This window comes from Cyprinodon tularosa, unplaced genomic scaffold (genome assembly GCF_016077235.1).
Source record: "Cyprinodon tularosa strain WSP-4 unplaced genomic scaffold, ASM1607723v1 ctg549, whole genome shotgun sequence".
Classification (NCBI taxonomy): Eukaryota; Metazoa; Chordata; class Actinopteri; order Cyprinodontiformes; family Cyprinodontidae; genus Cyprinodon; species Cyprinodon tularosa.
Window position 1 is genome coordinate 617,868 of NW_024039284.1, and position 12,539 is coordinate 630,406.

Sequence of the window (12,539 nt, forward strand, 5' to 3'; positions counted from 1 at the left end):
ATTCTTTTACTGATTAACGCTAAATTCATTAAATCACAATGAACGTATTAGTTTTAGGTAAAATCCCAACAGATAATAATTTTAATTTCTTTAAAAATTCTGTTTTCATTTTAATATTACTGCTACATAAAATGAGAAAAAGCTCGCACCCTTTTCAGAAATGAATGACCATTAAAACTACCACCTCCTTTCTTTAGTTGCTTTTTGCATGTTTCTTGCAATGAGTCATCTCCTTGGAGATGGAGAACCTCTTTACCAAAACCCCAATCTTTCACATCCCATCAGCATTTTGTCAAAACACTCCTAAAAATATATAATTACATAACTTTAAATAAAGAATTTAATTAAAGAAAATTACCTATTAATGGAAGAAAAGGTATGAATAAATACGTTTCAATGCTGCAAAAAATTGAAATATAAGTACTTTATTTTTCTTTAAATGTGTCTTTTTCCGTTTTTTAAGCAGATAAATCAAGCTAAAGACAATTTGCCAATACAATAAGATGATCTGTGTTTAACATAACAATAAAACATCTAAGGTTTAAATGGATAAAATCTAATTATCTTATTTTAGGGGCCAAAATCCTTGTTTCATTGTTTAAATAATCTTATTTTTCTGCTAAAATTAAGGGAAAAAACGCTGATTTTAGAACTTATCTTTGATCATTTTTTAAAATGAATTCTAAATTCACTTTTATAACCTTTGTTTTGTTGTCTCTGAAGCGTTTCCTTCGTGCTGTGCCATTTTGTTTGGGCTTTGACTAGACACCGGCTTTTCCTTCCTGTGGTGGATTCGCTGTAAGGGCCGCTTCTTAATCAGCTTTAATTCTGACTCCCTTCTTGAGCATTTTTTCTCTTTTTTAAAGCCTCAGAGTTTCCTCCTTAGTCTTTATTACGGTAAAAATGATTAGAGTTTATGCATTATTAAAGTGTGCAACAGACATCTTAACTTTCAGTAAAAGCTAAAGGTCCCTGGTGAAACTGCTGATCTCTCTCAGTCAGCGGTTTCTAAAACACTCAGACCAGCCTTCCTGACCACCATAACATCCGCTGATCAGTAAGAACTGCAGCGCTTCTTCTTCACCTCATCCAGGTACCTTCATGCCTCACCCTGCTGCCAGGTGATTGGCTGCTTTGTGTTCATTTGTTTAGTAGACAGAGGGTCTCCATGCAGGGGAAATGCATTTAGAAAAAAAAAAAAAAAAACAACCATGGGCTAATAGTTAGTTTTAGGTTAAATTCCAAATGCTTTTTTGCATTTTAGCTTCACATATTTATTTTTCTGTGATGCCATAAAGGAAAGAGCAGAATCAGGGAGGATATGGACCAGAGGCCATCAGTGGGGTGAATGATGTAGGGTCTGTACAGGTAAGGAGAGATTTTAGCTTCCTGAGAATTTCTAGTGCAGGGAGAAACTAGGCAGGTATTAGGAAAAGATATTTTACAGGAAAGGTGAAACTGAATGATGAATAACTGAGAAAGGAGTTCCTCTCACTTCTGAGATGATGGTTATGGAAATATGGTCTGGATTCTGTCAATTACATTATTGTTATTTTGATTGTTATTGTTTATTTACCTAAACATTGTTAAATCATAATATTATATTTGTCTTTAAAATGAAAATAAAATTATATACAAAGTTAAAACAATTATTTTTATATTATCATAATAAAAAAAAAATCCAAAAACGTTTGAACCTGAATGCAAACAGTGACAAAATAGCAGTTTTACAGTTAAATGCATTTCCAACTGGGTGTTACTAAAGAAATCAGACCATTGGTGAGATGATTGGTGAGCTGTGCCAGATTATCGAAAGCCATCATGCTAGTCAACCCTATTCAGCTACATCTATCATTATTTAGGTCTAGTCTTAAACAGATGAAGTTGGTCATTAACAGCACTTTGTGTATTCTGTACAAGTTCAAGAACCATTTAAAGCATTTCCTGCGTTATTTACCTTTATTTTAGGCTTAACAAATTTTGACGGCTGAAATCTTTGATGGCAATGCACCTGCAACAGAGGCAGAAAAAGTTGGCTTCAGGTCCTGCAAAGGATCCATTGATTTTACAAGAGGGTTTAAACTGCTCTGATTCACTTTTCGTTTTCGGGTGTCCAGGTATTTTTCCAGCAATATATATTTTACAACAAGTGAAAAAAATATTCCCTTTACATACTGGTACTTGCAGTTTTTACTACACACCTAAAAAAAACATTTTATGTTTCTAGCTTCTATGAACGGCAGCAAGGACTCCCCATCTGATTTCTTGGTTAAAGGGGAATACCATTAATGTTCGAAGCATCAAGGTAATATTTAAATGTAGTCAGGGGCGTTGCTAGGCACAAAGCTTTACTGGGGCACTGGCCCCCTAGTGCATATGCCCCTCCTTCCATACATAAATACAGACAAGCACACTGCCCCACCCTGATACATTCCTACCAAAATTACCAGTTGAGATATTAATGAGTGTAAGAGCATATTTGTTTTAACAAACATGAACATTTTCAACATTGCAGCTATAAAAAAAAAAGACATCAACAACTTTGACAAATAAAACGTTTCCTTATACACATTCTGAAGTAATCATTAATTCCTGGGTTTCAGAGTTTTAGTTCGGGGGAAATTTTAACTCTTCCTGAGCTAAGTTTTCCTTTTAGTTTTTGAGCATTAAAGTGTACCTCCTTTTTATCATTTTTGCAAAGCGGTCAATCACTAGACTGTGACTCAGCTTAGAAAGTTCTTCCTTTTCAACTGATAAAATAGCCAGATGGTGGAGCCTGTCTGGTCCCATTGTGCACCTCAGCCCAGTGTGGATCCTTCTCAACACACTGAATGACCTTTCACACCTACAGCTGTAGACTGGGATGGTGAGGGAGATCTGGATGACCTGCGTTAGTGTGGGGAACACGATGTTATCAAGCAAGTTGAAAACACACTGCATATCCTTGATGACAAGGCTTTCTTTTTTAACCAGGAAAAGCTCAAACCATTTTGAATTAAATGAACGTTTTTTTACTCCAAATTTGTGCTGGGGATAGTGGGATAACTTCACTTGTTTAGGACCATCATGCTTTCCCCCTAAGTTGCTAATGTCCCCTTCTTGTTTGTGGAAGCTGGTTGTTGCTCCCTCATCACCTTCATGGTCCTGTCTCTCCTGTCTCTCTCCTGTCTCTTGCCTGTCAGTCTCGCCTCCTCCTCCCTTTCCTACTCCAGCACCTTCATTCTCATTCTCTACAGCAAACATTAAAAAAACGTAAATTTATAATTATTTAAATATCTATCATATTGCTTATAACGTCCCTAATGTAACTGCTTAGCTTAAATCACTAATTCATTACGAGACCTTACCTCCCTCTCTCTCATCTTGTTTTACTGCTTCCCTGTCTCTGCTTCATGTGAGGAATTCCCTGATATCCATCTACAAACCAGTGCAGTCATTTTCAGTTAGTAGCCTATAAATCATGTGGTTTCACTGGGAAAATAATAAAATTGACGGGTAAGAAACGTTACCAGAACTAAAAATGCGTCGCGGCCGCACAGTGTCCCATCCAGCTCAGTTGAGAGCAGCGTGTTAATTTACCTGCAGTTCATGCAGTGACATGCGCTGACGTGGGGGCGCTAATACATCCTCAATTTGGAGTTACCAACACACTTGCTGCGCATTTGAGTAGAAATATAGGTCTCCTTCCGTTGGAATTATCTAAATTGATGCATTAAAAAAATGTAATACTGTTGCAAATATTCATGAGATTTATACTGGGGCACAGCTCATTTATACTGGGGCACGTGCCCCAGTAAATGGGGTCTGGCGACGCCGATGAATGTAGTATCAAATCCTGATAATATTATTATACAGATTGTATTTTGAAGTGTACTTTTGTTGGATATTTTCTTAGAGTTGAGCCTTGGCCTGTAAGGCAGTTTGCCATCAGCTCATCACAGCTTTTAGCCCAAAAGTCTAATAAACAGTAAACTGTGGAAACTAAAATCCAGTGCTTGAACAATGCTCGGTTGTGCATAAATACCAATAATCTTTTCTTATGTTCTTTTTTTGCACAAGAACATATGTTTACAGAAGTGTGTTGTCTCTGTTCTGCTATTTTGCACTTTGAATTTTGCCATATATTCTATTTTTGTACACCGCTACTTCACTCCAGTAGCATACGTCAACTTTAATACAATCTGGAACACTATTATAATCTGGAAACTATAGACCCACTGTCTGTCTATATGTTGTGTTGTTATGTTTATGTTGGTATCTACTACACTTTATTTCTAGCAATATCTCTTATGCTTAGTTGTGTGTCTGATTAAATTTTTAACACTGGGCATCTGGGGTTTGAAAAAATGTCATTTCAGTTCTCTTTGTAATGTACTGTTACACAGTTAATAGACATCCATGCATCCATCCATTTTCTGTCACTCTTTATCCCTGCTGGGATCCTGAGGGCTGCTGGTTTCTATCTCCAGCTGTCTAGGGGCGAGAGGCGGGGTCCACCCTGGACAGGTCCCCAGTCCATCGCAGGGCAGCAGAGAGACAAACAGGACAAACAACCATTCACACTCTCACACCTAAGGAGAATTTAGAGAAGACATTTAATACAACAGTCATGATTTTGGAGTGTGGGAGGAACATGGAGTACCCAGAGAGAACCCACGCATGCTCAGGGAGAACATACTAACTCCATGCAGAAAGATTCCGAGCCGATAATCAAACCCGGAACCTTCTTGCTGCAAGACAACAGTGCAGCAGTACCCACTGCCCCACTGAAATATTTCATTATTATATATTCTATTTTCTATTTTCATTATTGTCTATTCTATTTTCTATTTTCATTATTGTCTATTCTATTTTGCAGACGTGAGTTTTTCTGGTTTCATTGATGATTAAAAGCCGTGGATGATGGAGAATTGGGACACATTATAATAGTGTTCACATAGTCCATAGAACCACTTACCAATAATTAGTAGTCATTACTAGTAATCACTACTAATATTAATGAGCAAACATGTGTTAGGAGATGAGGTGGTATACATATAGCTTTTGTTTCACTGATTCACTAAGGAAGCACCCACAGACAGTAAGTTCAGGTTAAAAGTGTTAGAAGGAGACTGTTTGCTCAAACTTTGCATCAAGAGCATCAAAATCTGCTAGAGAGCGCGGTTTACTGTGATTGCTGTGTGGCTGCAAGAAAACCGTTTAGCCAAAACTGCTCTGTGTCATATTTTTATAGTCATGTGTGGGTTAAAAGACCACTAGATCATTTTAAATCCAACCATCTGAACCAGCCTTTAGCAGTGATTTGTTTTATTTATTTTTTTAAGGCTGCACTTTTCCACTCATAACGCTGAGTGAAACAAAACAAATTTCTGTCTAAAACACTCCTTCATCACAGAAAGGCAGCAGCTCCTGGTGCTCCTCTGCGTCCTTCGTTTGCTTTCTTGCTGTAGGCAGAAGAAGGAAACTAAGTGTGTAAAACAGGATGTGAGCACAGCCAAATTGGTTTATTTTATACTTACAGCCTACAGCTTGGAAACAAAGGATTCATGTCATAAAAGCGACACAGTTGTTAAGGATAAACCCTTTTCCTGAATCTTTATGCTGTGTATGTACACTGCATGTAAACCTAAATAAGTAATTTTTTCCCAAAAAATAAAAATAATTCCTAAAAATCTTATTTACCTATTAAAATTAAGGTTAAATACACTTCATTTAAGACATTATTACTTATTTCTGGGTCGTTTTTGCAGTGATTTTATTATTAATGTCTGGACTGAAATTAAAGTCTAATTGTTAGATGGGAGGATGTCAGCACTGAGGAGGTAACCTGCACCGTTACCTGCAAAACGGTTAATAATTAAAAGATTTCTTTAACACCAAATGATGATCTGAGTCATTTTAGACCAAACTGTACGTCTGAAAAGAGACCTTTTCTTATTACAGTCTGAAGTACTTTGTGCAGAAATAATATCTTTGTGTGCTTAGATCCATCCAGCTTCCCCTTCCTGTCCACTTCTCTCTTATTATATCCAGCACTTTGCATTAGCCTGTTGTTAGTGAGCCGCGTCTCTATCAGCGCTGATATCTCTGAATAAAACCCTCTGTGTGCTGTTAACCTTCAGTAATGGTGGCCGGTCTTGCATAATTCATGGATTAGAAGTTTTTCTGATCATTACAGAACAGCTACCTCCTCAGGACAAGACTCTGCTGTACATCTACAGTGGAAAAAAATTGAAATCTAGATAAGTATTTTTTCCCAAAATAAGTGCAGTTGAAGAAAACACAATTACATTGTTTTATTTCACGTGCATATTATCTAATTATCTTATTTGAAGAGTAAAAATACTCATTCCACTGGCAGAGTATCTCATTTAGCTACTCAAATCAAGGGTAAATATGCTTAATTTAAGAAATTTTAACTTATTTCTAGATAATTTTTCCGGTGTACATTGTACGTTAAGAAATAAAAACCAACCTTTAACGGGAGGGGGGGGTCAGATTTCTTTCAATGCACTTCAAAAACGATCTAGAAATAAGAAAACTTTTCTTAAATTAAGTGCATTCACTCTGAATTTCAGCAGGTAAATTTGATAATTTGCCAGTGGAATGAGTAATTCTACTCTTAAAATAAGAACATTAGATAATATGCACTTGAAATAAGACAATGTAATGTGTTTTCTTATTTTAAGTGTAAATTGCCTTGTTCCATTGGCAAACTGTCTTTTTTTACCTCCTTAATTAAAGAATAAATGCACTTATTTTAAGGAAATAAATGACTTATCTAGATTTAGTTTTTTGCAGTGTGCTGAATTCAATGCAGCGATAGAGTTGATTCCTTCCCGCTATCATCGCAGCCCCAACCGCTTTAAGCCTGGTTTATGCTCAGAAACCAGGTTTTGTCTGTGTGTGTCGCAGTTAACGCAGATATACCCCCCCACCTCCACAGTCACTCTGTTGCACCTCTCCAAAATTGTAGGTGACAGGCGGGAGGCCTCTGATTGGTCAATTCTACATCCGCTCTAACGATGTGTATTTCCTATTTGGTTCCTAATGGCAGAACCTCTGGCTGTAGGGCCGTCCACTACGCCTGGCACACCTCGGATACTGGTGTCAAAACACGCAGCGCCACGGCCAGTCTTTGGGGAACACTCACGGGTGAACTGTGCGTCGTCCTGCGTTGGATGAGGGGTTTTAAATGGAGAACAAGCTCGTCAAACCAACACTGACGCCCACAATCCGATTGTCCCTCTGGCGTTCTGGCGTGGAGTAACGTAGCGCAGACCACGCTTCAATATTGGGCATAAATCAAAAATATCTGTGACAAACTCACTGCGACACACTGCTGCTGGAGGATAACCAAACCTTTACAGGAGAACAGAAGACCCCGCCTATTCATCCAGGTCAACTATTCCCTCTAACGACCCCCTTTCAGAGACATAGACAGGTATGGGGCATTGCAGGCTAACAAAGAAGCCAAACGACCTCCATTCCAAAGGGGGGGACCCGTTCATCCGTTTCTATTTGCATGTTTTCAAAACTAAAACCAGGCTTTGTTGGGCTGCTGGATAAAACCTGGAACTAAACGCTATTTCTGACATTTTGAATTGAAAAAGCTTCCTGGATGGAAGAGAAACGTCTTCAAACTTGGAAACAAAGTCCAGAGGGTTGATTTTAACTTTTCGGAATAACTGGCCTTGATCTCACACTTTATTGTCATTTTGTGCACACGGAGTGTATACAGAAAGAAATGTTGTTTAGTACGTCTCTCAAGACATTTCTGTTTTTACAGTGCAGCACTGATAAAATGTAAACATAAGACTGGTATATGATTTACAGTTTCCAAAAATTAAGCGCTTTTTTCTTTTTTTTAAACCCCAGTTTATCCATCAGTTCATCAGTGTGATGGCGGTGGGGAAGAAGCTGCTGCAGAACCTGCTGGTCCTGCATTGAATGCTGGGAAGCCTCTTCCCAGAGGGCAGCAGGGAGAACAGTCCATGGTGGGGGGGGTGGGGGGTCATTGATGATGTCACGGGGTCGGGACACGCAGCGCTGGGATGAAATGTCTTTAATGGAGGGAAGAGGAGCCCCCATGATCCTCTCTGCTGTTCTCACCTTCTTCCAGTCTGAGGCGCTGCAGCCTCCACACCACACAGTGAGACAGCTGCTCAGAACGCTCTCTATGGTGCTTCTGGAGAAGGTTGGGGGGATGGGGGGGGCAGGTGGGCTCTCCTCATCCTCCGCAGGAAGTCCAAGCGCTTCTGGGCCCTTTGGACCAGTGAGGTGGTGTTTTTTTCCAGTCCAGGTGAGGGTGTCTTGGATAATGACACCAGCATACTTTCAGATCGACGTTTCATCGTTTGTGAATGTTCCCCAGTCATTTAATATTCCTGCTTGTGGACATCATGTTTTTTTTTTTCTTTTTCCTTTTTAACTTTCTGGAACCTTCTTGTTTCACCTGAATTAGCTGAAAGCGTTTGGGCATTTGAAGGCTCCCTGCAGTCGTGGATTTTGCAGTCGAACGGCAGCTACGCTGGGATGGCTTCCTGTCACTCACATAAACAACAGACTTTAATGCAGCTTGGATTGAATAATGTATAGGGTGATGCAACTCATGTGCAACGTTGATGGTCTTTTTTGGTTGAATAATGCAGGTGATACGGCAGCAGGCAGGGGCTCTGCAGCCATCCACAGACGCGTTGGTTGTATACCATGTTTAGAATGTTCCCTGTTGTGTTTGGGCTGCTTTATTAATGGATGTCAAACACTGTTCATAACTGCTTGTGTTTCTCTAAGATGCTCTTGCTTTCCTTCCAAACCAGCGTGTTCACTCAGACAGCGTGCAGATGCTTTCCTTCTTCGCCTTAAGCAATGTGTGCCTTTTCCAGCACGGCAGGCTCTCTCTCAGAGCTTCAGCCTCTGATGTGCACATTTTCCTGACTCCTCTTAGTTTGGCCTCACGCCTCGTCCTGCTGAGCCGATCTGATTGCGTTCCTCTGCTTTCTTGGAACTCTCTTATTTTTAAAAAGATATATTATTGTGTTATTTTATATCTGGTTATTTTTGCTGGATGTTTTTGGGATGAAAATAAATATAGGTTTATTTTTAAAGGCAAGTCATCAAGAACAAGATCTTATTTACAATGTCGGCCTGAGAAGTGGAGTAACCACTTAGGAAAAGGGAAGTAGGGCTAAAATAAATACAATTAGTAATACATACATAAAATACAATTTAAAACAAACCAGACAACCCAAAATTGACTATAGAAAAGCAGCTGCAAGTGTCAGTGTTCAAGGATGTAATTGAACTGACGAGCGGCAGCAGATTGTAGAGAAGCAAAACCAAAAGTAGGGCTGGTTTTGGGAATAAGTAATTGTAGATGAAGTGAGGAGCGGATGTTGGAAGTAACAGGCTTTGGCTGCAGCAGGTGACCTAAATAAGGCAGTGCTATTTTTTATATATTTATATTTCAGCTCTTTTTCTTGGATGGGGTAAACGCCACAGCTCAGGAACCACTGCAGTGTTTTTCTGTCCACATCATTCATGGAAATTGGTTCAGCTGAAAAATTTTTCGCCATAGCCTGATCGTATCCGTATGCCTGAGAGGCCATCCTCACGTTATTCACAGCACCTCCGGAAACAACTGATGAAAGGGAGCTTTGTTGTAGATTACAACAGGAAAGATTCCAGACTGAAAAGAAATATGTCACCGTGAGGTTTTTTTAAAGAAAATATTACAGAAATAGACTGAACAAATCAAGGGCTTGGACCAGTTGTAAAATATCTGTTTTAGAATTGGATTGTATATATATTTATATATATAAGTTCAAGCTAAAGGAACATCAGGGTCAGATTGCACTGTTGTTTGAGCCTTAAGGTGCCTTAATGGGACGCAACCAAAAAGAACTATTGATGGAAAAAAAATCCTAAAAAAGCCAGACTTGTCATAAACCGGAGAGATGGACCCAATGTTCAAGGCGAGTCAGACAGTGGGAAGTTTCAGAACGTTGAATGACAGAAATGATCAAACAGAACAGAAACGCGGGATGCTGAGGATAACTACAGCGGCTGTAGGAGGGGGGCGGGGCAACGCCCAAACACTGACACTCTGGATGGTAAAACACGGGTAAGTGACCACGATAATCTGACGGAAGATGGTTATCAGAGTGATTCACTTACCTGGTTTCAATTCAGAGCCGTCCAAAGTGTCCCTGATGCGGCAACCCCAGTGAGCAGGCAGGAGACCGATCCAGGTCAGAGAAACAGTTCAGAACCAGACAGTTCCCAGATCCAGGAGTCCATAGCCTGACCTGTGGTTCCAATACGAACAGGAACAGACAGATTCAGGGTTCCAGGAATCCTCAGAGCGTTCAGGCAGGTTCAGAGTTCCATGAGTCCAGCAGTGAGCTCAGACAGACACGCTCAGATGAAGACAGGCAGTATTAGTGGTTGGGGGAAAGAAACAAGACATGGTACCAGGATTTCTGCAGAACTTCAAACTGGAGCCAGGCTTACGGGAATTAAAACTGAACTCTACTGCATTCTGAGCCAAAACCCTGAGGGCTGCGCGCAGAAGAGCCGGGATAGATCAGGAGACAAACATTAAACCCTATCAATCCACTGGCCTCCAAGAGGCAGGAGATTAACCAGGAACTTAACTAAAACTATTGAAATAAACATGAAATAACTGACACGGAAACATAACACAAATAAACTAAGAAATACTAACAAATAAACAAAGAATAATGATCTGGCCCCGATAGCTGGGCTGAACCGTATGTATACCAGAGGGAGCAGGTGAAAAAGATCAATGATAATTAGAAAGCGGAATGGGAACGGCAGGTGAATGAAGTGAAAAATCAGATCAGCTGCTGGGGATGCGATCATGACAAGACTGGAAATCACCAAACTACCAAAGCTGAGACAGCTGGAGAAGTTTGCTGATGAGGAGAGGAGCAGAGGTCTGACTGACAGGAACGGGAACCAATTATGGCAGAGATTGATTTTATGTTTGGGGAACTAATTATTAAATTAAGGGAATCATCATTTTAGTCCAGGGCTGTTTATGACTTTATTTTTTTTTATTTTTCTGTTTATGAAAATCAATGTCTGACTTTCATTTCTTCATTTTCATAGAAGTTTTATTCATTATTACTTCTGTCAGATATCAGAGGGCTTTTATGACCATTGTGGGTTTTTCTCTTATGAAACAAAAGGAACCAACAGTTTTGTCCGTGTATAAATAGTACGCATTCCCTGTGGGAATATTCTCTGAGTGCGCCTGCTGGTGTCACAGTTTTATGGATGTTCCTCATACATGTGACTGGGTTATAATGGACAGAGGGGACCGGCCCACTAACAGCAGACATGCTTTTCTCATTAGACTGAAAGCATTTTTTGACTTAAGGGCCCGATGTGACACTGATCCAGCTTTTCTGCTCAGGCTCAGCTCGTTTTCCTGCAGCGCATCCTGTGGATCAACAGTCACGATATGGACATACCTCTTAGGTATTTTCAACCCATCAGACGCCTTAAAACTGGTGAACAGACACACTGCGGCTCTTATGACATTAGATAAAGAGAGAAATGTTCCAAACTTGAAATGAACATTTTGAACGACCCTTCATGTATTTTCCCCCGTCTGCTCCCCAGTGTTTTTGCTAACTGCTGATGTACGTGGAACGTTTAGAGAGGAAGTGCTCTGCGGTTGCCCATATATGGAGTTAGATGACTGCTCTCTTTGGAGAAATATACTATCATGTCCCTTAACACGAAATGGACGGCCTACGCCTCTTTAATGAGTTGTGTGCGTGCCAAGCCAGAACCTTTTCGTTTACACACTGTCAGCAAAGGCTGTAGACTTGAGTATAACTTACAGACAGATGACTCATATACTCCTATAAATGTCCATTGAAATAAGAGCAAAGACCATTGCTGTTTAAAGAATCACAGCATCAAACAATCATTAATTCGGTTCAGATAAAAATATCTTTTGTAATCAGTTGTAATCAGCTTTGACCTGATTAATTGCCCCAACTAGCAGACTGTAGACTTCATTAGTCTATCCTCGTGTCATTTATTAATCTGAGACAATACGGACTGAAAACAGGTACGGGAAGTAAAGCTGGTGTTCTGTCAGATGAGGATACCCCATCAGACCAGCATAGCCATAGTCAATACCCGTTTATCCCATACCTCAATGGACGTTTATCCCTTTAGTTATTTACAAAAAACTATTTAATTACTTACCTTTTGGTGTTTTTTAAAGCATATGGCGATCTGGGGTATGGGGGATATATGCATATGGATAGCATATGGGGTAACCTCATCAGACAGAACACCGGCAGTTTGTTAGCTGAAAAATGTGCGGTTTAACAGCTACAGTAGTAGCCATTCAAAATTTCACCACTTTCCTTGACTGGTCCTAGCCTCGTGAAACCATCCTGATCTCGCGAGCTTTCAAGATTTCACTCGCAGATCAGTCTGGAGACTCTCCGTTGAAGAAAATTTGGAGCTGTTCACCAAACGAACATCCAATCAGC